The sequence below is a fragment of the Hemitrygon akajei genome, chromosome 2 (assembly GCF_048418815.1).
Source record: "Hemitrygon akajei chromosome 2, sHemAka1.3, whole genome shotgun sequence".
Classification (NCBI taxonomy): Eukaryota; Metazoa; Chordata; class Chondrichthyes; order Myliobatiformes; family Dasyatidae; genus Hemitrygon; species Hemitrygon akajei.
This window is the reverse complement of record NC_133125.1, coordinates 42,507,419-42,532,693: the sequence shown is the minus strand read 5'-3', so window position 1 is coordinate 42,532,693 and position 25,275 is coordinate 42,507,419. Positions and strand designations below refer to the sequence as shown.

General features: G+C 39.5%; 1 long non-coding RNA gene and 1 other non-coding gene across 2 annotated transcripts in view; both read left to right on the top strand.

Moving 5' to 3' along the window:
• LOC140741242 (uncharacterized) overlaps positions 1 to 25,275 on the top strand; it is a 94,962-nt gene that overhangs the window by 25,107 nt on the left and 44,580 nt on the right. The window lies entirely within an intron of this gene.
• Positions 7,173 to 7,294, top strand: LOC140722460 (U6atac minor spliceosomal RNA). Its single transcript, XR_012097627.1, has one exon. It is a non-coding gene; the product is annotated as a U6atac minor spliceosomal RNA (small nuclear RNA).

The window sequence follows — 25,275 nt, the reverse complement described above, 5'->3', positions numbered from 1 at the left end:
ATTTAAACTTTGTACTGCTAATGTAATTATTAACATGGATCCGACAGGCCAAGGTGAGCATTAGAATTAACATTACATGAGTAAAGAATGTTCACAATCCATCCCCAAGCTACAGAAGATATTTTAGTTTTCCTCTTCATTAAATGATACAAACCATTGTGTTCCTGTAGCTGTTCTTCAATGAAGTTTTTGATTATTCACTTTATTTTAAATTGAACCAATACATTCAACAATCTTCAGACAAGCCATTGCTTTTTGAATGAAATCTTTAAGACCTTCATCAAATAAATGGTTATTCTTTTGGTTTTGTGAAATCAATTTCCCCATGGCCATTTTCAGATTGAGCACAACAACGCTGAATTAAAATTTCCATTTTCACTCATTTCCTGTTAGGCATCTTGTCAATGGCTTACAATCTCAGCTTCACCAAAGCCAAGAACCTTCCTCCACTACCTTAACAGTTTAGACGAATTTATTTATTCAATATTTGTTATTCATCAACAGAAAAATCTTTGATAGACAAATACAATGGAAATACTTGACTGGCATTGTCAAGCCATGGCCAAACAATATTAAAATTTTGCCAAAGGTAGTGGCTTAAAAACTAGCATATTTATTTGGAATGACGAGTAATCATTGTGCACTTTGTACTGATGATTTAACTAATATCCTGGCACTGAAATGAAAGTGCAAGAGTGTAGATGGGGATGGGGATTGGGCAGGGTCTTTCAAGAAAGCAAGAGGTCATTTTCACGGATCTCCTCGAGGAGATTCAGCCCCCATGGATATGGAACTACTTATTGCTTCATATTTCCATTGAGGCCATTCAGAATGAGGCTTTTAAATTGTGAAGGTTGTATTTTATATTCAAATCCAGTCTGTCTCCTTCTGCTGTTACTCAATCAGTTACCACCATCTATTTTGTACTTTTCATGCCCCCAGTATATGCTGAATCAGACAATTTATACATTAAACATGCACCGATTACTCTAGTAGATCTGTTCTTTCTCAGAATCAAGTAAGTCAAATTATTGAAATTCTTTTAGGGAGGCTGGAACAAAAATGGGAGTGTATTGGAGTCAGACTTGTTAATTCAATTGCAAAACTTGGGCTTTTTTTCTAGCACTAGTTTCTACATTCAGTCAGGAAAATTAATATACAGACAAAGTATTTTATGAATGGAAATTATTTACCCACCATGATCAGTGGTTTATACACTGTGCCTATAATTTAGTAAATAATCAATAGTTACTTACAGTTTTTACTTGCAGAATATATGCAAATCCCACCATAAATTGTTCCAAATATGGACAGATTAAATAAAGGGTTTCTTATTTATTTGCAAGTCAAATAATATAAAAAGGCAGAAACCTACCTTAGGCTACAAAACGAGAGAAGATTGTTGTAGACAAGGAAGGCCATTTGATCAAACCAAGTTCATCCATCTGGGAAAATCTTAAATACTCCTGTTAAAGCATTCACTTATTTCTCCATCTGTCAAGTATTCTAATTTATTCATTCACTTACTACTTTGTGAAGAGGAGCGTCCTGATATCTTCATTCATTTTCAGTTAGTTCAAGCCTGACCATGTGATTTAATTTAAAATAATATTCTGAATATTTTCATTCCCTTCAGCTCGATATAATTTCACTTCCGATGCTTCATTTCCATGTCGAAAGGTGTTCCTCCAGCATTATTCATAACTCAGATTTATATTTGTCAGAATCTATGTCATTGCTGCTTTTGCATGCCTCCCGTGTTAGGGAATCGCCTATCTATATGACTTGTTGATCAGACACAGTCCAAGTATTCAAAGTGTAGTCTGACTAGAGTGTTAGAATAGTTCCATTGAGACTTCTGACTTATAATCTACACTTATCCTCAGGATTTATTAATTACAGCTCAATGTCAGTGATAATCTACAAGCTTCAAAACCTAGCTCTCTGTACCTCCCTCTGCAACTGGACTGCCTCATTGGGAATAACATCTCCTCCTTGCTGACAATCAACACTGGCACACCTCAGTGATGCGTGCTTAACCCACTGCTCAACTCTCTCTACACTCATGAATGCCGGGGCACAACTCAAACGCCATCTATAAATTCACCAATGACAAAACTGTTGTTGGCAGAATCCTAGATGGTGATGAGTACAGGAGCAGCATCGATTGGCTGTTTGAGTTCAAAGTTCAAAGTAAATTTATTATCAAATTACATATATGTCATCATATACAACCCTGAGATTTGTTATCTTGCTGGCAGATACAATAAATCCAAGAAAGGCTATAGCATCAATGAAGCACTACAGCCAACATGACAGTCATATAATCAATGTGCAAAAGACAACAAACCACAAATACAAAAAAGATTAAAAAAACATTAAATATTGAGAACATGAGATGAAGAGCCCTTGGAAGTGAGTCTATAGGTTGTGGGAAGAGTTCAGTGATGGGGGCAAGTGAAGTTATTCCCCTGGTTCAAGAGCCTAATGTTTGAGCGGTAATAACTGTTCCTGAACCTGGTAGTGTTGGTCCTACCTGTACCTTCTATCTGATGACAGCAGTGATAAAAGAACATAACCTGGGTGATGTGCTCAATGGTGGAGAGGGCTTTACACATGATGGAGTGTTGTAGTGCTGTTGTTACAAAAAACTTGTTAGCAAGGCCAAGGAGTTGATTGTGGACTTCAGGAAGGAGAACACACACTAGTCCCCATTGAGGGGGAAAGGTGAAATATGTGAGCAGTTTCAAGTTCCTTGGCATCTACATCTCAGAGGGTCCATCTCGGGCCCAACATATTGATGCACAAATGAAGAAGGCATGCCAGTGGCTTTATTCTTTTAGGAGTTTGAGAAGATTTGGTATGTTACTGGAGACTCTAGCAAATTCCTACAGAAATACAGAGAAGAGCACTCTGACTGGCTGTATCTCCACTTGGTATATGGAGTCTCCAATGTGCAGGATTGTACGAGGCTGCAGATGGGTGTAGGTTCAGCCAAATCAATCACGGGCACAACCCTCCCCACCACTAAAGGCATCCTTAAAAGGCAGTGCCTCAGGAAGGACTGACACCATCTGGGATATGCCCTCTTCTCATTACTACCATCAGGAAGGAGGTACAGGAGCCTGAGGCCCCATACTCAACACTTAAAGAACAGGTTCTTCTACTTAGCCATCAGCATTCTGATCCCATGAACACTGTCCCATTGTTCCTTTTTTTGCACATTTAAAATTTTTTTTTGTAGTTTGTTTTATATGTTGCTCTGCACCGAGAGCAAATTTTATGACGTAGGTCAGTGATGTTAAATCTGATTCTGATCCTGAGATAGTTCAATGTACTTTTGGTTCCAATTTGATAGACCATATCAAAAGCTAATTCTGCCAAATCCAAATGACATTTCACCTTCACCCTCTGGCAATGAGCTGATCTCAGTAAGTAAAGGCAAACTCCGAGATTCTTGCAGTTTTACAAAGAGCTCTGTACATGTGAATGACTCCCTCCAGAGTTCTGCAGTATTGCTGGAGGAGCTGGTGAATCTCATGAAATTATTAAATGTCTTTCTTGTCTCATGGCACATATTACAGAAGAAACCTAATGGAAGCCCAAGTTGTGTTTTCATTGTTATGAGTCTTATGGCCAACTTTAGTTGACCAAACTACAGTGCTTCTTTAAACAGTAAGACAATGTACGTGGAGATGTGCCCTGAGGCATCCTAGCCAGCTAATAGCCTAAGTTTATCGCATGGCCAAGCTGTATTTATTAACAGCATAATAAGATGGCTGATCAGAAAAATAACTCCCCTCCCCCACCAACCTCCCATAACTGAATTATAACTGAATAAGAAAATAGTTGGCTTGTGTTCAAGGCAAAATGGAGGGAAAGCACTGCTTTAGATTCACCAATAGTAAGCAGAGGTAGTTTGGTAATAAAGTCACAGAATATGCTCCTTGGTTTTCTGATGGGTTGGACTGTAATGTTTGCCATAAAACTGGAAGGGATTTAACCAGGTGTTGTAAGAGTGTAAACCATGACTGAAAATATTAAGAAAGGAAATTAATATCCAATATGCCATAGATATTTCAAAAAGAATTACTAGGATATAAAGGTGCTGATTCTTTAGACCAGGGGTGTCAAACTCATTTTAGGTCACGGGCCGGATTGAGCAAAATGCAGCTTCATGCGGGCCGGATCAGTCGGACGCGTGCGAACGCAGCTTTCGTTGCCTCCGTTTTTTCAGCCTGCTCTCATGTGTCTCAGTCTCTGCTATAACTACAAAGTGTTTCACTTTACAAATTCCGTTTCTTATGAAGAAGACTGCCGAATAAACACTAAAAACCCTGAAAACCTGGTACCTGAATAAACTCAGCATTAGCCAAATCATACGCCATAGGCGCTTCGATTACTGGGGCCAGCTTTAATAGTAGTTAGATATTATCTCGCGGGCCAAAGATAATTCCACCGCGGGACGGTTTTGGCCCGCGGGCCTTGAGTTTGACATATATGCTTTAGACCATAAGACCATAAGACAAAGGAGCAGAATTAGGCCATCTGGCCCATCGAGTCTCTCTGCTATTCAACTATGACTGATCCTTTTTTAAAATCTCTTCTTCAACCCCAGTTCCCGCCCTTCTCCCTGTAACCTTTGAAGCCATGTCCACTCAAGAACCTATTAATCTCTGCCTTAAGTACACCCAGCGACCCGGCCTCCACTGCTACGTGTGGCAACAAATTTCAAAAATTCACCACCCTTTGGCTAAAGAAATTTCTCCACCTCTCTGTTTTGAAAGGGCGCCCCTCTATTCTGAAGCTGTGCCCTCTTGTTCTAGACTCTCCCACCACGGGAAACATCATTTCCACATCTACTCTGTCTAGGCCTTTCACCATTTGAAAGGTTTCAATAAGATCCACCCCCCCCCCCCCAATCCTTCTAAATTCCAGCGAGTACAGACCCAGAGCTATCAAACGTTCCTCGTATGATAACCCCTTTATTTAGACCCATTTATCCCCTTCAATTTAATTCTATGCTAATTATTTATCGTTTGAGCACCTCCTGTCCATGGGGCAATAGCCCCATCTATAGATGGGCTTTATCATTGCATCACAAGAGGGACTAAAACAAATGTGTATTAATCTTTAGATAGATAGATAGATAGATAGATACTTTATTCATCCCCATGGGGAAATTCAACATTTTTTCCAATGTCCCATACACTTGTTGTAGCAAAAACTCATTACATACAATACTTAACTCAGTAATAATATGATATGCATCTAAATCACTAACTCAAAAAGCATTAATAATAGCTTTAAAAAAAGTTCTTAAGTCCTGGCAGTTGAATTGTAAAGCCTAATGGCATTGGGGAGTATTGACCTCTTCATCCTGTCTGAGGAGCATTGCATCGACAGTAACCTGTCGCTGAAACTGCTTCTCTGTCTCTGGATGGTGCTATGTAGAGGATGTTCAGGGTTTTCCATAATTGACCGTAGCCTACTCAGCGCCCTTCGCTCAGCTACCGATGATAAACTCTCCAGTACTTTGCCCACGACAGAGCCCGCCTTCCTTATCAGCTTATTAAGACGTGAGGCGTCCTTCTTCTTAATGCTTCCTCCCCAACACGCCACCACAAAGAAGAGGGCGCTCTCAACAACTGACCTATAGAACATCATCAGCATCTCACTGCAGACATTGAATGACGCCAACCTTCTAAGGAAGTACAGTCGACTCTGTGCCTTCCTGCACAAGGCATCTGTGTTGGCAGTCCAGTCTAGCTTCTCGTCCAACTGTACTCCCAGATACTTGTAGGTCTTAACCTGCTCCACACATTCTCCATTAATGATCACTGGCTCCATATGAGGCCTAGATCTCCTAAAGTCCACCACCATCTCCTTGGTCTTGGTGACATTGAGACGCAGGTAGTTTGAGTTGCACCATCTTCTCATTTTAGTACAATGAAATTAATGCTATTTTCTGTATTCTTTTTATTTATTAAAATTTCTATGAAGGTCAAACTAAATCAGAAGTACCGTAGGTATTCAAATAGCTCTTCTCCTAAATGTCAGTTTTCTTTTATACAAGGGATATTCACTGTGATTCGGTTGATGTGCAGTTTTATATATTTTCAGTGTTTCAGATTATGAAGCTTATCTGAACTATCTGAAATATTACACTAAAAGCATGTTTTTATTGCTATTTCAGGAATGTATCTGCCTGAGTAAAAAACCCAAATTAAAATGCTGGGATTCCATTGATTGTATTAACTCTTTAAATTGTACTAATTTTCTTGGATCATGGGCACATGCAGAATTATATACTTGACATTGTTATGTCAAAAGTATTATTACTAACAAATTGACGAAGTATGCCAATTTCTATCTCTGGATAACCGGGTAACTGGCCTACTTGAAGAAAGCTGCATTTTCTGTTGCACTCTTGGATACCAAATAATATTTTTAAATTGGGAAACCAAAAGGAAGCAATAATGTTCTATACTTTGACTCATGGCTCTGAAACACGGCCACTTTTAGGTTTGTGATTAAGCATTTAATATTTAGCAAATTTTTGAAGAGTAAATTGTGAGTGTAATTTGAAATGGTTGCTATTTTTTAAACAAAATTCTATGTCATTTATTTTATTATGAAAAATCCTGTTGGTAACAGTAAACTGAAAAAATAATTTGGTATTACAAATGTATATATTTTTATTTTCAACAATGGCATGTATTTGACATTGTTTCCATGAAAGGTACTAAAATCCTAAATTGCATTATTCATGTCAGCTGATAAATTCAGTTCCTGTAGTACTAATAACATTTATGAGTATAACTCTGACTATAAATAAACAATGGATTATTCAGTTTTAAATCTGGTCTTGTAACAAAACCTGGGGAAGGGCAGAAGGATGAGAAAAGATCCAGAAGTGACATCTTTAAAAATAACATCTCTTACGTTTGGAGAATCAAAAGTAAATTCACTGATGATTTTGACACATAGTTTACAATTGTGTCTCTAATTGCCCGTGAAGGAATTGCATTTCTGAATACCCATGAATGATTTGCATATCTACTCCCATCTAGTCACGCTCAAATGTCAGGAAGAATCAAAGCAATGTGAACATCCAGTTCATTACAACATGTTCAATAATATTTATAGTTCCTCAGAAGTGAAGTAGTTCAGTGTTGTATGAAAGGAGAGAAGGTTAGCACTCCCCTTGATAAGGATGGAAGGGGCCCTAGTGGCCTTACAACACACAAATGGTTAAGGCATTGCCATCTACTTAGTGGCATCTAAATTTTTTAAATAAAAATAGAAAAAAAAGTGAAGTAGTTCAAGCTGGAATGCAGCAAGTTCGAGCTATGGGCTGATAAATGGCAAACACCATTAGCAGTGCAAATTGAGAACCAATGACAATAGACAGTCTGATTACCTACTGCAAAATCTGATAGCATTATCATCGCCAAAAACCCACCTTTGACACTTAAGAGTGGTGGCTGGGGGAGGATGAGGCTAAGTCTCCACTGTTCAGGAATTCGACTGATCTAGCCGATTCATATTATGGCTACAAAATTGTGTCAAACTCAGTGCTCAATGAATCACCGGATAGTACAAAGTTATTCCACCATCTACAAGTCAACAATATGAATATTAGAATTCTAAAACTTTCAAGAAACAGGACAAAGCTTCATGCTTGATTGACAGGTATTCAGTGGCCAATAAATCAGGTGATCCATTGAGCACTGAATACCTGAACCCTAAACCTTGATCCGTCCTCCATCAGTACACCTTGCTTGTGTGTGCTGTCTATGAATTGCACGGAAGCTACTGGCCTGAACTACTCTGGCAGGATCTATTAAAACAGAGGCCTCTATCAGCAAGGAGCACTTCGGAACATGATGACCTGTGGGTTCCACTCCAAGTTGGAAATCAAATCACTGTCCCTTAGTCATTACTGCATCAAGACCCCCTGACCATAACCAATGTGGGACTACCTTTACCAGAGCCACTGTGGCTATTCAAAAAAGTAGCCCACCTCCACTTCTTCGGGGGCAATTAGGGATGTTGATCTTGAATATGATGTTTGCGTCTTGAAAAATTCATGTTTGAATAAAGTATTATGGTGGAGAGGCACTGTAGGCCTCCGTTAGTCTCGTGAGACCATGGATTTGTGCCTTGGAAAGTTTCCAGGGCGCAATCCTGGGCAAAGTTGTATGGAAAACCAGCAGTTGCCCAAGCTGCAAGTCTCCCCTCTCCATGCCACCAATGTTGTCCAAGGGAAGGGCATTAGGGACCCATACAGCTTGGCACCGGTGTTGTCGCAGTGCAATGTGTGGTTAAGTGCCTTGCTCAAGGACACACATGCAGCCTCAGCCAAGGCTCGAACTAGTGACCTTCAGATCACTAGACGAATGCCTTAACCACATAGCCTCCATCTGCTCTTGTAACCATTACCTTCATGATGAAGGATACAGATCATGAAAAAATTGACAAAGGTTTTAGCTTTGAATTTTAAAGGCAGGACGTTACTGGACCTGATCAATGGCTGGCATTGTATGGCATGAATTTTACCTTCAACAATACAGGTGTAGCCCAGGTCTTGTTACATGTGGGCATGGTTTGCACTTTGTAAGAAAGTGACTATGGAACTGCACACTCTGCAATCATCAGTCAATAGGCAACATCAGATCTAATGAAATAGATGAAGATAAACTGAGGGAACTTACAAAATATATGGTGACAACTCATCTTTCATGAGTTAAATTTCATCTGTCACATTCTGTCCATTACAGAAATTTCTTCCCTCACTCACAGTGGACAGCAATCTGTAGCGAGCAATGGCACATCCTTCTGCATTAAAGGTATATTTAAATGCATCCTTCTTCTGTAATGACCACTTTAAAAACAAAATAAATCGTGGACACTTGTGAGCAGTAATTTATGGTTATTAAAAGGTTGCAATATAATCCCAGATGTATAATGTATTGTGCACTCAAACATATATTTGGTCAGCAGAATTTCATATTAACAATTATGCATAGTACAAATTCAATTTGGTATGATTTATAATGCTAATATTGAAGTTTTTTTGTTTATCTGAGGTACAGCATTGCCAACACTCATACTTTGATACATTTATTGTCTCATTTGTTGTTATTTAAAATGTGCAATTCTCAAGGATAGAATAGAGAAGGATGGAATATAACCTCCCCCAGAGGCCATTATCGTGTGAGCCATGCATAACAAGATAATAAAAACAAGGGTGGCTGAATAAATCCAAACATGTTGTGTGAGCGATCTATCTCAACATCTTTCTGAACATCCCAGTAGAATGAAAGCCAGATTCACTTGTGGAGCCCTGGTAAAATTGAAGACAATGTATATCAAAGAGAAAATGCTCCAATAATTGGAGTCATGCCTTATACGTTGCTATCTGGATTTTTTGATGTTGTTTCTTGTTTGGAAATGAAGTATTTGTTGCTTCTTGATTAAAATTAGCCTTGATTTGTTAGAACGAAGCTTAGAAATTTCAAGTTCTTACTGCCCCTTACTTTCTTAATTTCATCAGAATGTTATGTCACAATTCAAACACACAAAAAGAAAGTACACTTGCTTATTCTAACTATTTCAGTTGAAATTGTTTACAGAAATTACAAACCAGGAATCAAAACAGAAAATGCTGGAAATTCACTATGGATCTAGAGGCATTTGTGAAGGATTTTGGCATTTTTTTCAGAAACCATCAGTCGGTACTTTGTTCAAATACTGACCTATTTTTCTTCTCCAAATGAGGATAAACTTAATTGTTTTGTCTTCATTTCAAATCTTCCTTCAATTTTTGAATTTAGTTCTCATCACGACAGACGTGTTTATCACTTCTGCCACAAAATGCTTGCTGCTTATAGATCTCTCTTACACCTAAATCCAGGGCATCTGCTGTGATTGAAAGTAGCATCTTTCTGTTTGAATCAGGAGAGTTTGGTTTGAACATGCTCTTCAGAGACTGGGTATAAACAATGTAGGTGGTTACCAAGGGACTGGTGTGCTGTCATTATTACTTTCTGTCCTATCTAGAAGAACCCATGTTAAGAAGAGCAATGGAGTTATCTCTGACATTTCAATTATTCACCCTCACATGAAGATTTGAACAGATTAACCTGTTATCGTCACATTTATCTTTTCAGCAGTTCAAAGTAGTTGCTGCATTTCTTACATGCCGGCACCTCAAAAACACTTCATGGCTTATATGGAACTTAGGAGCATTTGAAAATAGATATGAAACATGCTATATAAATGCCACAACTTACTGATTTTTTTAAAACTAGAAGCTGTAAATCTATAACAAATCAGAAATGGCAGAAAAAAAAAAATCACCCAATCAGGCGGAATCTGTGAAAAGAGAGTCAATATTTTAGGTCTGTAACAGTTTTTAATGAAGGGTCACAAACCAGAAATATGTGCATTTGAGTTGTGAAGCATTTTCTGTTTTAGTTGTGCAATTTTCTTTTCTCTTCTCAATTCCACTTCAGTTCATTTACTTCCTGATACCATTTACTCCCCAATTAACAACAGTTTAAGGAAAGGAAGGGTTCTTGCACCTTCACTTGTCAGCATCTTGTTGGATCCTCTGCTTCTCATGCCTTTTACTAACAGCAAAACTGGAGTCAAGCCTGGATTCAATTTTAGGTTGAAGCAAAAACAGCCTTCTATACATTCTTCTTTCTTTCACTCATTTCCTACCATTGTCCCTCTTTCTCAATGACCAGGGATCTGGGAATATTGGTCCATAATTCTACCAAGGTGGCATCACAGGTAGATAGGTTCATAAAGAAAGATTTTGGCACATTGGCCTCCATAAATTGAAGTATTGAGTACAGGAGATGGGATGTTGTGTTGGAGTTGTAGAAGACATTGGTGAGGCCTAATTGGGAGTAATTGGTGCAGTTTTGGTCACCCACCTATGGGAAAGATGGAAATAAAGTTGAAAGAATGCAGAGAAAATTTACAAGGATGTTTCTGTGTCTGGAAGACCTGAATTATAAGGAAAGATTCAATAGCCTGAGACTTTATTCTTTGGAATGTAGAAAATTGACAGGAAATTTGATCGAGAAACAAAATTATGAGAGGTATAGATAGAGCAGTGTTTCCCAGCCTTTTTTAGCCCAACGCCCCCCCCCCCCAAAGCATCTTTATACTTGCCAATGCCTCTCTTAGGCACAATATACTTGCCAGTGCCCCAATTATGTAGACACATGTCTACCATATGCTAACATGAGAAAAATAATTCTGCTTTAAATTTTTATTTGTCTTTAAACCTAGACTACACAGTACCTGTGTGCTGTACAGCAGCTTTGATATCAATGTGATCTTTGAGCTTGATGGTTTTTAGCAAGAGTTGAAATATCTGGTTCAAGTTGTGACAGCAAAAACCTTAAGTCCCCATGTGTAACAAATGTCCAAGTGGTTTCTGTTTTTTGTGAGTATATGGTTCACTGAAGCCTCTTTATACAAGGTAGGAGGATGAAAATATAACGAAAAGCTCTTCTCCAAAGACCAGGAAACTTTGTATGACTGTGCAGCTACATACCACAAAAGCTGACATTTTTGAAAAGCATTTTTGCTTCTTTATCAGCCTGAATTTCGATAATTTCTTCTTATAAGCTTCTTCCTGTACCTTGCAAATAAATGTGTTATTTACCCAGTCCTTGAATTGATTCTAAAAAAATCCTTCTTCAGTGACTGCAGGTGTAAGCAGTACTCTTGCAAATCATCATCTGTGAAAGACACTTTCCATGCAGGAAAACTATGAGAACATTCTTCTCCCAAATGTTTTGCTTATATATTTCCAATCTTCCGATAAAAGTGGACACTGCACATTTTGCCTGGATTAAGTTCAAATTCTCACCCCGCAGTTTCATATTTAGAATGCTCATTTTGTCATACAGATCAGCTAGCTATGCCACACCTCCATGTAGAAGTTCAAGCTCGTTTCCCAAGCTCTTGTTGACTTCAAGCAAAAATTCAACCACAGTGTCAAAAAGATCAAAGGAATGTTTTAATCAGCAACTTTATGACAGCAAAAGCACTTCAGTGTGAAGATGCAAGTGGTCAAACTCTTCACTGTTATCTTGGCAAAACTGGCAAAATATTCTGCTATTTAATGGTTGAGCTTTAATTTTGTTGATAGTAGATATTGCAAGAGTTATGCTTGAAAAAAGTCGTTGGGTGAGGTTTTTGGCTGTGAGATGTTGATGATGAATTACACAGTGGATTGCAAAAAGACTTGAAATTTCATTTTTCATAAATACCACTAAACCAGCATGGTGACCTGTCATATGTGGTGCTCCAACTGTTGCACAAGAAGTCATGTTCCTAATCAGAATACTTTTATCCTCAATATACATTTTGAGCTTGTCATAGATTGATTCTCTATTGATATTTGTTTTTAACTTTTTACAAAAGAGAATCTCTTCATGATCTTCTCCATTTTCAGAATCCGAATCAGAATCAGAATCAGGTTTACTATCACCGGCATGTGACATGAAATTTGTTAACTTAGCAGCAGCAGTTCAATGCAACACATATCTAGCAGAGAGAAAAAATAATAAATAAAATAAAATAATAATAAATAAGCAAGTAAATCAATTACAGTATATGTACATTGAATAGATTTTAAAAAGTGCAAAAAAACAGAAATACTGTATATTAAAAAAAGTGAGGTAGTGTTCAAGGGTTCAATGTCCATTTAGGAATCAGAATCGGATGGCAGAAGATGAGAAGCTGTTCTTGAATTGCTGAGTGTGTGCCTTCAGGCTTCTGTACCTCCTATCTGATGGTAACAGTGAGAAAAATGCATGCCCTGGGTGCTGGAGGTCCTTAATAATGGATACTGCCTTTCTGAGACACCGCTCCCTGAAGATGTCCTGGGTATTTTATAGGCTAGTACCCAAAATGGAGCTCACTAGATTTACAACCCTCTGCAGCTTCTTTTGGTTCTGTGCAGTAGCCCCCCCCCCCCACCCCCATACCAGACAGTGATGCAGCCTGTCAGAATGCTCTCCACGGTACAACTATAGAAGTTTTTGAGTGTATTTGTTGACATGCCAAATCTCTCTAAACTCTCAATGAAGTACAGCCAATGTCTTGCTTTGTTTATAACTGCATCTATATGTTGGGACCAGGTTAAATCCTCAGAGATCTTGACACCCAGGAACTTGAAACTGCTCACTATCTCCACTTCTGAACCCTCTATGAGGATTGGTGTGTGTTTCTTTGCCTTACCCTTCCTGAAGTCCACAATCAGCTTTTTCATGTTACTGATGTTGAGTGCCAGGTTGTTGCTGCGAAACCACTCCACCAGTTGGCATATCTCACTCCTGTAGGCCCTCTCATCACCACCTGAGATTCTACCAACAATGGTTCTATTGTCAGCAAATTTATAGATGGTATTTGAGCTAAGCCTAGACATGTGATCATGTGTATATAGAGAATAGAACAGTGGGCTAAGGACAATCCCCTGAGGTGCACCAGTGTTGATCGTCAGCGAGAAGGATATGTTATCTCCAATCTGCACAGATTGTGGTCTTTTGGTTAGGAAGTCAAGGATCCAAATGCAGAGGTAGGTACAAAGGCCCAGGTTCTGCAACTTCTCAATCAGGATTGTGGGAATGATGGTATTAAATGCTGAGTTATAGTCGATGAACAACATCCTGACATAGGTGTTTGTGTTGTCCAGGTGGTCTAAAGCCGCATGAACAGCCATTGAGATTGAGTCTGCCATTGGCCTATTGTGGCGATAGGCAAATTGCAATGGGCCCAGGTCCTCGATGAGGCAAGAGTTCAGTCTAGTCATGACCAACCTCTCAAAGCATTTCATCACTGTCAATTTTTGATGAACTGTACATATGCCATTAGCACTACTTCATTGTTCTGCACAGTTGGCTCATCCAGTTGCATCCCAAATTCTGGTTTTTGTAGCCCTGTGCATAGTTGATACTCAATGTTTTCACTCATTTCGTCAATACGATGAGCTACAGAGTAATTTACTCTGAGCAATTGATTTTAAAATACTGGTATCCATTTTGAGAACAGTGGTGAGCACTTCTGATACAGCAGGCATTATTAATCCTTCACCAAATGTATCAGATTTTCCACACTTTGCTATCATTTTGGAAATGTTATAAGAAATAATGAGACCACTGTCAAAGTCATTTTTAGCTTTCTTGGAAAATGACTCCAGTGTGCAACACTTTTCAAATGCTTCTTTCATCTTCTGGAACTGAGTACTGCCGTAAGTAGTCTTTTCAGGGTGTCTCTTACAGAAGTGATCCTGCAATCTTGATGGTTTCATGGCTTCATTAGACAGTACAGTATTACAAATAAGACACATGGGGCATCATTGATCTGAGGTGAATGGAATAAAACCATACTCCAGATATGTAACATTGTATTGACACACTTGCTGTAGTTTCTGACTCTTAGTAGGATTAGAATTCAAGGCTTCGCTGCCTTCTGACTCATGGGGATCACATCGCACGTATTTATCCATCATTGACGGGGCTAAATTAAAATGAAAAATTAACATAAACAGGGCATATGGTACTTATCGGATGTTGATGACAGCAGCGAGTTGACACAGTTAGTCAGGTCTCGTGTCTCGAGTTAGGGTGCCACTTACCGTATCCCCCCCAACAACCTCTATTTCCCCTAACATCCCCCCTTAGGGCTCGTAACTGCCCCCGTTGGGAATCACTGAGATAGAGTAAATTTACAAGGAGCTTTTTTCCACTAAGGTTGGATGGGACAACTAGAGGTCATAAGTTAAAGGTGAAAGGTGAAACGTTTAAGAGGTGTGTGAGGGGACCTTTCTCTCAGAGGATCGTGAGAGTGTGAACGAGCTGCCAGCACAAATAGTGCACGTGAGCTCAATTTCAACATTTAAGTAAAGTTTCGATTGGTACATGGTTGGTAGGGTTATGGAGGGATATGATCCTGGTGCAAGTCATTGGCAATAGGTGGTTTAAATGGTTCAGTATGGACTAGAGGGCCGAAGGGCCTGATTCTATGCTGTACTTTTTATGACTCTAATGTTCTAGAACTCCCTTATTTTGCAGCTCCTCCCCCAGATGACCCTGATATCTCATCAATTCATTCCTCTAAATAAAGCTCTCCAGCGCAGTTTCTGTTGCTGCTCTGAAGCCCCCAAAGTCTTCTCATCAGCCCCATGCTGTTGCATCTGCTAACCCATTCATAAAATGATTTATTAACAAGCATCTGTTCATACTTACATGTCATTAACAGGCTGTTCTGTGATATATATCCTGGCTCCTCCTTTAGTGCTCAGACGAATACGTTACTTCATTCTTCAGAGAAGACCTGCAACAAATTTACTTGAAAGTGATGGTCATCACAAATGCAGAAACATTGGCGGAAATTCCAAAATTGCTTGTTCCACAGGCTTTGCCACTAACAGTCTCCCATATTACAATGAAAGGAAGTCTGTCAAACTGACTATTTCTTGTTAGACCTTCTGAAATCTTAAGCATTGTTACATGAGGTTTAAATACTTCTAGTGGTGTACTCAGTAATAACTGATGACTAACAGCTGTCCGGACAAATACAACTCGATCAAACAAATAATTTTAATCAATATGGCAGCCAGAAAAGAACACTTAAACATTTAAAATTATTCAATTATCTATCTCACAAAGGAAAAGAGAAATTGTTTCATCTGTTAAAATTGTCTTGTAGTTGGCGGAAAGATATTGGGAAGAGTAACGATCGATTACTTTAATCAATGTATTTCAGAAAAGTCTCGTCAGTTGGAAAGCAGTAACTGAAATAACTTGTTGAAAGAGAGAGATTCAATTCAAGAAAAATACATTGCAGATCTTTATTTTTATTGATTTGACGAAGATATGCGGCACAGTAGCTAGACAAAGACACTGAAAAAAATTAGGTGTTTAGGTAAAAACGTCACAGGGGCAGAAAAGCCAAATTGGTGGAAAGTGAGGTCAATTCAATTTACCTTCTAATTAAAACCAGCGTAAGGAAAGGAAGGGTTCTTAAATAAAAGAAGTTATGCTTCTCTTAACTTTTACTAAGAGCAAAACTGGACTCAGGACTGGATTCTATGTTAGGTTGAAGCTAAAACAGATGATTTGGAAGAACTTGTTAGTGGGCTCCTTTATGTTGTTGGCCAGACTGCCATTTCCTAGGTTGGCATGTAAAACTCATGACTCACTGAGTAACAGCTGGCCTGAATTTGCTGTGTCCATCAGCCTTAAAAACACAGCAATTACTTGTTCATCTCAACCCAGATAAGGATTGTGCTCTGCCAAATAATTCTGTCAGTGATCACATTCAGACCTGAGGATTTTTTTTTAAGAAGGAATTGGACTTTTGGACCTATGTGATCACTCTGTGAAAGAGAAGACTGATAATTCAGCAACACACACAAAATGCTGGAGGAAAGAGGTATCTGAAGAGATTCTGGAGGCATTAGTAATGACTTTTCAAGAGTCACTAGATTCTGGAATGGTTCCTGAGAAATGGGAAATTGCAAATGTCATTCCACACTTTAAGAAAGGAGGGAGGCAGAAGAAAGGAAACTATAGGCCAGTTAGCCTGATTTCAGTGTTGGATTCTATTATTAAGGATGAACTTTCGGGGTACTTGGAGACACATGATAAGATAGGCCAAAGTCAGCAATGGTTTCCTAAAGAGGGAATCTTGCCTGACAAATCTGTTGGAACTCTTTCAGGGAATAACAAAAGAGACTCAGTAGCTGTTGCTTATTTTGATTTCCAGAAAGCCTTTGACAAGATGCCACATATGTTGCTTAACACAATAACAGCCCATTGTATTACAGGAAAGGTACTGGCTTGAATAGAAGATTGACTGAATGGCAGGAGACAAAGAGTGGGAATAAAGGGAAACTTTTCTGGTTGGCTGCCAGTGTGTCACCAGGTTTGGTGTTGGGACTGCTTCTTTTCACGTGCATGTCAATAATTTTGATGAAGGAATTGATGGCTTTATGGCCAAGTTTATGGATGACATGAATGTAGGTGGCGCGGCAGATATTGTTCAGGAAGTAGGGTGTCTGCAGACAGACTTGGATAGCATTAGGGAATGGGCAAAGAAGCAGCAGATGGAATATAATGTAGGGAAGAGCATGGTCATGCACTTTGGCGGAAGAAATAAAGGCATGGATTATTTTCTAAATGGGGAGAAAATTTAAAAAAAAAACAGGTGCAGAAGGACTTGGGAGTCCTCATACAGAGTTCCCTAAAGGTTAACTTGCAGCTTGAGTTGGTGCTAAGGAAGGCAAATGCAATGTTGGCATTCATTTCGAGATGACTGGAATATAAGAGCAAGGATGTAATGCTGAGGTTTTATAAAGTGTTGGTCAGATTGCACTTGGAGTATTGTGAGTAGTTTTGGGCCTCTTATCTGAGAAAATGTGCTGATATTGAATAGGTTCCAGAAGAGGTTCATGAGAATGAAAGGGTTAACATATAAAAACTGTTTGATGGCTGTGGGCCTGTACTTGCTGCAGTTAAGGAAAATGAAAGGGGATCTCATTGAAACCTATCAAATATTGAAAGATCTGGACGAAGTGGGTACGGAGAGGATGCTTCCCATAGTGGGGAGTCCAGGACCAAAGGGCACAGCCTCAAAATTGAGGGATGTCCATTTTGAAAGGAGATGAGGAAAAATTTATTTAGCCAGTGGGTTGTGAATCTGTATAATTCATTGCCACAGATGGCAATGTAGGCCAAGTCATTAATTATATTTAAGGCAGAGCTTGATAGGTTCTTGATTAACCAGGGAGTCAAAGGTTACAAGGAGAAGACAAGAGAATGGAGTTGAAAGGGATAATAAATCAGCCATGATGGAATGACAGAGCAGGTGTGATGGGCCAAATGGCCTAATTCTGCTCCTGTCTCATGGTCTTATGAACTCAGCAAGTCAGTTAGCATCTATTATTATTGTTGTTGCTCCTTTTCATGCCTCTTGTCACATTAGGCGGCATTCTTTGACACTTCATTTGCATTTGTCTGTTTTTTTTACAAGGCTAACTCGACGCCCAACCCAGTACAGATGGAAAGTGTGCAAGGAGCCAGCTGGATTTGAACCTAGGATCATTGGCCTCGAAGTCAATAAACAATTGACATTTCAGGGGGAGTTTATAGTTGACCTGACTGAGGCTGTTAAGGTTACAAAAGGGTTTTTTAAAAAAATAGAATGAATATGGATTTGACTAGAATTAGAAGTCAGGTATAAAACTCATGAGGGAAGTCGGGAGATTTGTTATCCAGAGTGTGGTTACAGTGTGAAACTCACTTCAGTAAGAGTGAGCTATTCTGATAGCATAGATGCAATTAAGATACATAAATAAACATGAGAGAGAAGAAAATAGAATGGCACATTGATGGGATTTTGTGAAGTGCAGTGGAAAGCGGTTTGTTTGATATTTAATTGTAACATGCACATATTGGGCTGAATGGCTATTTTCTGTGTTCTAAACAGTTTGAAGTTCTTGAAAATTTTTCTCCTTGAAGAAGTCTAGATCAATACAGCAGCCCCAAGGAACAATTGACTCAGCTTTTGGAAAACTGGATGGTGGCTGTCAGAGAAATTAGGTAAGTATCAAGCTCCAAGCTCCAAATACAAGGAGCTGATGTAACTCAAGCCGACTTTATTGCAGTAAAACTTGGACAAAGTTTGCCTGCCGCATAATAATACCATGACACCATAACAATTCAGAGCTGTTTTCAGGGGCTACTAGAGGTGAAAATCACCAACATTGGATTTCCTGACATCCCAAGCAATGATGCACCGATTACTGATTCATGACTATGTGGCTGACAAGGGAAGTTAAAGCTAATGTAAAAAAAAACAAAAGAGAGGGCATACAACAAAGCAAAAATTAGCAGGAAGATAGAGGATTGGGAAGCTTTAAAAAACCTACAGAGAGCAACGAAAAGAAACATTAGAAGGGTAAAGATGAAATATGAAAGCAAGCTAGCAAACAATATCAAAGTGGATAGTAAAAGCTTTTACAAGTATGTAAAATATAAAAGAAAGATGAGAGTGGATATAGGACTGCTAGAAAATGAGGCTGGAGAAATAATAACGTGGGACAAGGAGACGGCGGATGAACTAAATGAATATTTTGCATCAGCCTTCACTGTGGAAGACACTAGCAGTGTGCCAGATGTTGTAGTGTGTGAAGGAAGAGAAGTGAGTGCAGTTACTATTATAAGGGAGAAGGTGCTCAAAATGCTGAAAGATCTAAGGGTACATAAGTCACCTGGACCAGATGAACTACACCCTAGGGTTCTGAAAGAGATAGTGTTAGAGATTGTGGAGGCATTAGTAATGATCTTTCAAAAATCATTGGACTCTGGCATGATGCCCGAGGACTGGAAAATTGCAAATATCATTCCACTTTTTAAGAAAGGAGGAAGGCAGCAGAAAATAAATTATAGACCAGTTAGCCCGACCTCAATCGTTAGGAAGATGTTAAGGATGAACTGATGCTGTACTTGGTGTCACAGGACAAGATAGGACAAAGTCAGCATGGTTTCCTTAAGGGAAAATCTTGCCAGACGAACCTGTTGGAATTCTTTAAGGAGATTACGAGTGGAATAGATAAAAGGGGATGCAGTGGATGTGGTATATTTGAACTTTCAGAAGGCCTTTGACAAGGTGTCACACATGAGGCTACTTCCCAAGTTAAGAACTCATGGTATTACAAGAAAGTTACAAACAAGGTTAGAGCATTGGCTGATAGGGAGCAGGCAGCAAGTGGGAATAAAAGGATCTTTGTCTGGTTGGCTGCCAGTGAGTAGTGGTGTTCCGCAGGGGTCATTGTTGGGACCACTTCTTTTTATGCTGTATATCAATGATTTAGATGATGGAATAGATGGCTTTGTTGCCAAGTTTGCGGATGTTATGAAGATTGGTGGAGGAACAGGTAATGTTGGGGAAACAGAAAGACTTCAGAAGGACTTGGACAGATTAGGAGAATGGCCATGCACTTTGGTAGAAGAAATAAATGTGCTGACTATTTTCTAAATGGGAAGAAAATCTCGGAATCTGAGATGCAGAAGGACTTGGGAGTCCTTGTGTAGAACACCCTAAAGGTTAACTTGCAGATTGAGTTGGTAATGAGGAAAGTAAATGCAATGTTAGTATTCATTTCAAGAGGTCTAGATTACGAGAGCAAAGATCTGATGCTGAGGCTTTATAAGACCCTGGTGAGGCCTCACCTTGAATATTGTGAACAGTTTTGGGCTCTTCATCTAAGAAAAGATATGCTGGCATTGGAGAGGGTCCAGAAGAGGTTCACAAGAATGATTCCAGGAATGAAAGGGTTAACATACAAGGAACATTTGATGGCTCTAGGTCTGTGCTCACTGGAATTTAGAAGGATGAGGGGGGATCTCATTGAAAGCTTTTGAATGTTGAAAGACCTAAACAGAGTAGATGTGGAAAGGATGTTTCCCATGGTGGGAGAGCCAGAGGATGTGGAATATTTTGCCACATGCAGCTGTGGAGGCCAGGTCGTGGATATATTTAAGGCAGAGATTGATGGGCTCTTGATTGGACATGGCATCAAAGGTTACAGTGAGAAGGCCGGGAACTGGGGTTGAGGAGGGGAAAAAAAGGATCAACCATGATTGAATGGCGGAGCAGACTCGGTGCAACAAATGGCCTAATTCTGCTCCTATGTCTTATGGTCTTATGTCATGAAAGGAACGACATAGGATCAGAAGGTGTAGAGTCTCTATGGGTTGAGTTAAGAAATAGCAAGGGTAAAAGGACCCTAATGGCAGTTGTATACAGGCCTCCAAACAACAGTCGGGATGTGGATTACAAATTACAGCAGGAGATAGAAAAGGCTTGTTAGAAGGGTAAGGTCATGGTAATCATTGGGGATTTTAACATGAAAGTGGATTGGGAAAACCAGGCCAGTACAGGACCTCAAGAGAGAGAATTTGTAGGATGTTTAAGGGATGGCTTTTTAGAACAGCTTGTTGTGAAGCCCACTAGGGGATTGGCTGTGCTAAATTGGGTGTTGTACAATAATGTGGAGGGGATAAGAGAGCTTAAGGTTAAGGAACCCTTAGGGAACAGTGAGCACAATATGATCGAGTTCAGTTTGAAATTTGAGAAGAAGAAACTAGTTCCAATGTGTCAATATTTCAGTGGAATAAAGGAAATTACAATGGCATGAGAGGGGAACTCGCCAAAGTTGACTGGAAAGGGACACTAGCAGGAAGGACAGCAGAGCAGCAATGGCTGGAGTTTCTGTGAAAAATGAGGGAAGTGCAGGACAGATATATTCCAAATAAGAAGAAATTTTCGAGTGGAAGAAGGACACTACTGTGACATACAGTGAAGTCAGAACCAAAGTAAAAGCAAAAGAGAGGACATACAAGGAAGCCAAAGCCAGTGGGAAAATAGAGGATTGGGGAGCTTTCAAAAACTTGAGAAGGAAACTAAGAAGGTCATTAGGAAGGAAAAAATGAATTATGAAAGGAAGCTGGCAACTAATATCAAAGAAGATACTAAAAGCTTTTTTTAAGTATAAAAAGGGTAAAAGAGAGTTGAGAGTAGATATAAGACCAGTAGAAAATGATGCTGGAGATATTGTAATGAGAGACACAGAGATGGCAGAGGAACTGAATGCGTAGTTTGCTTCAGTCTTCACAGTGGAAGACATTTGCAGTGTACCGGATATTCAAGAGTGTGAGGGAAGTGAAGTATGTGTAGTGAAAATTATGACTGAGAAGGTGCTCGGGAAGCTTAATGGTCTGAAGGTGGATAAATCTTCTGGACCTGATAGAATGCACCCACAGGCTCTGAAGGAAGTAGCTGGAGAGATTGTAGAGTCATTAACAATGATCTTTCAGGAATCGATAGATTCTAGCATTGTACCAGATGAATGGAAAATTGCAAATGTTACTCCGCTATTTAAGAAGGGTGGGAGGCAGCAGGAAGGAAACTATAGACCTGTTAGCCTGACATCAGTGGTTGGGAAGTTGTTGGAATCGGTTGTTAGGGATGAGATTACGGACTACCTGAAGGCACATGACAAGATAGGCCAAAGCCAGCATGCTTTCCTCAGAGAAAAATCCTGCCTGACTAAACTACTGCAATATTTTGAGGAAATTACTAGCAGGGTAGACAAAGGAGATGTAGTAGATGTGGTGTACTTGGATTTTCAGAAGGCCTTTGACAAGGTGCCACACATGAGGCTGCTTAGCAAGATAAGAGCCTATGGAATTATAGGGGAGTTACTAGCGTGGGTGGAGCATTGGCTGATCGGAAGAAAACAGAAAGTGGGAATAAAGGGATCCTATTCTGGCTGCCTGCCAGTTACCAGTGGAGTTCCATGGGGTCGGTGTTGGAACTGCTGCTTTTTGTGATGTATTCAATGATTTGGACTATGGGATTAATAGATTTGTGGCTAAGTTTGCCAATGATACAAATATAGGTGGAGGAGTGGGTAGTGTTGAGGAAACAGAGAACCTGCAGAGAGACTTAGATAGTTTAGGGGAATGAGCAAAGAAGTGGCAAATGAAATACAATGTTGGAAAGTGTATGGTCATGCACTTTGGTGAAAGAAATAAAGGGGAAGACTATCAGTTAGATGGGGAGATAATTCAAAATGCAGAGATGCAAAGGGACTAGGGAGTCCTTCTGCAGGATACCCTAAAGGTTAACCTCCAGGTTGAGTCGGTGGCGAAGCAGGCGAATGCAATGTTGGCATTCATTTCTAGACGTATAGCATATAGGAGCAGGGATGTGATGTTGAGGCTCTATAAGACACTTGTGAGACCACACTTGGAGTATTGTGTGCAGTTTTGGGCTCCTTATTTTAGAAAGGAAATACTGACATTGGAGAGGTTTCAGAGAAGATTCACAAGAATGATTTCAGGAATGAAAGGGTTACCGTATGAGGAACGTTCGGCAGCTCTTGGGCTGTATTCCCTGGAGTTCAGGAGAATGAGGGGGAAATCTCATAGAAACACTCCGAATGTTAAAAGGCCTGAACAGTTTGGATATGGCAAAGTTATTTCACATGGTAGGGGAGTCCAGAACAAGAGGGCATGACTTCAGGACTGAAGGATGTCCTTTTAGAACTGAGATGCGGAGAAATTACTTTAGTCAGAGGGTGGTAAGTCTGTGGAATTTGTTGCTATGAGTGGCTATGGATGCAAAGTCACTGGGTGCATTTAAGGCAGAGATGGATAGATTCTTGATTAGCCAGGGCATCAAAGGGTATGGGGAGAAGGCAGGGGAATGGGGATGACTGGAAGAATTGGATCAGCCCATGATTGAATGGCAAAGCAGATATGATGGGCCGAATGGCCTATTTCTGCTCCTATAGCTTATGGTATAATGGTCTTATGTGAAGGAAGACTGATCAGCAAATACCCCCCAAAAAAGTGTGCGGCCAATTGTTCGGGGGGAGGGGGAGGTGGGTATGTGGAGAGTAAAAGCAAAGCTTCATATCAAGTGTGAAACAAAGCTGGAGTCTGTGAGTGGGACTTGGGTCATAGAGGGATCCAGCATAGAAAAAGGCCCTTCATTGTTTCAACCCTGGCAATCGTGCTCCTCAATGCCTATCCCTGAATCAGAATCAAGTTCATTATCTCTGGTAAATGTTGTGTAATTTGTGGTTTTGTGATAGTAGTACAGTGCAAGACATAAAAATTATTATAAGTTACAATTAAAAAAAATAGATATTGCAAAAGAGGAATAGTGAGAAAGTGTTCATGGTTCATGGACCATTCATAAATCTGATGGCAGAGAGGAAGAAACTGCTCCTAAAAATTGAGTGTGAGTCCTGTATCTTCTCCCTGATAGTTGAAATGAGATGATGGCATGTCCCAGGTAGTGCGAGGGTCCTTAATGATGGATGTCACCTTCTTGAGGCACTGCTTTTGGAAGATGTCCTTGATAGCGGGAAGGCTTGTGCTCATGATGGAGAGGCTGAGTCTTCAAATGCTTGCAGCCTCTTTCGTTCCTGTGCATTGGAGACGCCATGTGAGGTAGTGATGCGAATATTTGGAATGCTCTTTACAGTATATCTATTGGAGATTTTACAGTACGCCCTTACGCCTACGCTTGCTGAAGATAAGAATGCTCCATAAAAGGTTATTTTGAAGGCACCTCTTGCATGAGGCCTATTCCACTTCTGTCGCTAAATGCAAACTGCAACAGGGGAATTCTGGAGACATCCAAAATTCATCATCCATGCAGGAGATGCTTATTCCGTGCAAAAAATTAAACTTGGTGCTCATTGAATATTTCACTGCAGAAAATTGAATGGTATCTGATTTTAAAGGATAAATACATGGATTGGCTGCAGCAGATCCATGGATAGCATGACTCAAGAAATAAAGAAAAAACATCAAAGAAATAAAGAGAAAAATACATCTTCCAGTGAGAAAGTAGGTTGTCAGTTCAGCCTGGAGTAGGTGATGTCATGGAAAATGTTGCCATTAAAGTAAATGTTCATGTGGTGATGTTACCGAAATGTGAGAATTGAAATAATTCAATGAACGGTGGATTTTACATGCATTAGTACCATTCTAAAGTACACAGTCCTTTTTCAGATTAATGTCAAATGCTGAGAAGGCTCAGCCATTGTTAAATGCCTTTCTGCTGCTGAGTTCACAGCTGACACAATGTGTTTATTTAATTGGAATCCAACATCCAATTTGAATTTCATGCTTCCTTCAATACTCAGCTCATGATTAAAGATTGCTTGATGTTGTTTCATGTAGCAGGTACATCCAAGTTGATAATTTACCCTCAGTTTTCACTGATATGGGATTCATCTGCGTACTACTCATATCAGACATAGGAGATGATGAGCTTGTCTCTTGTTATTATGTCACATATTATATAGAGTACAGCAGCAAAACTTCATCATTCAAGCATGAACATTGACCAGGAAGGGGACAAATGTTAAATCTGACTTGTCAGTTTTGTTTATTGATAATTAAATGTACATTAAAAATGACATTTCTCACTTTAGTTGATTTGCAGTTTAGTATAAAGATGTTAGTACTTTTAGATTTTGAAATTAATTCTTCTGCTGTGCATTTCATTATTTTAAATTCTAATTTATTCCCCTTTTGTGGTCACATATGTTGTTACAATTCTGTGCTGGATTTTATAAATTGTTGAGGCTTTGCAGTGCAGTCTTAGGGTATTCTAACGTCATTTGATTGTTACTGCTTTACAATTGATGTTAAATTA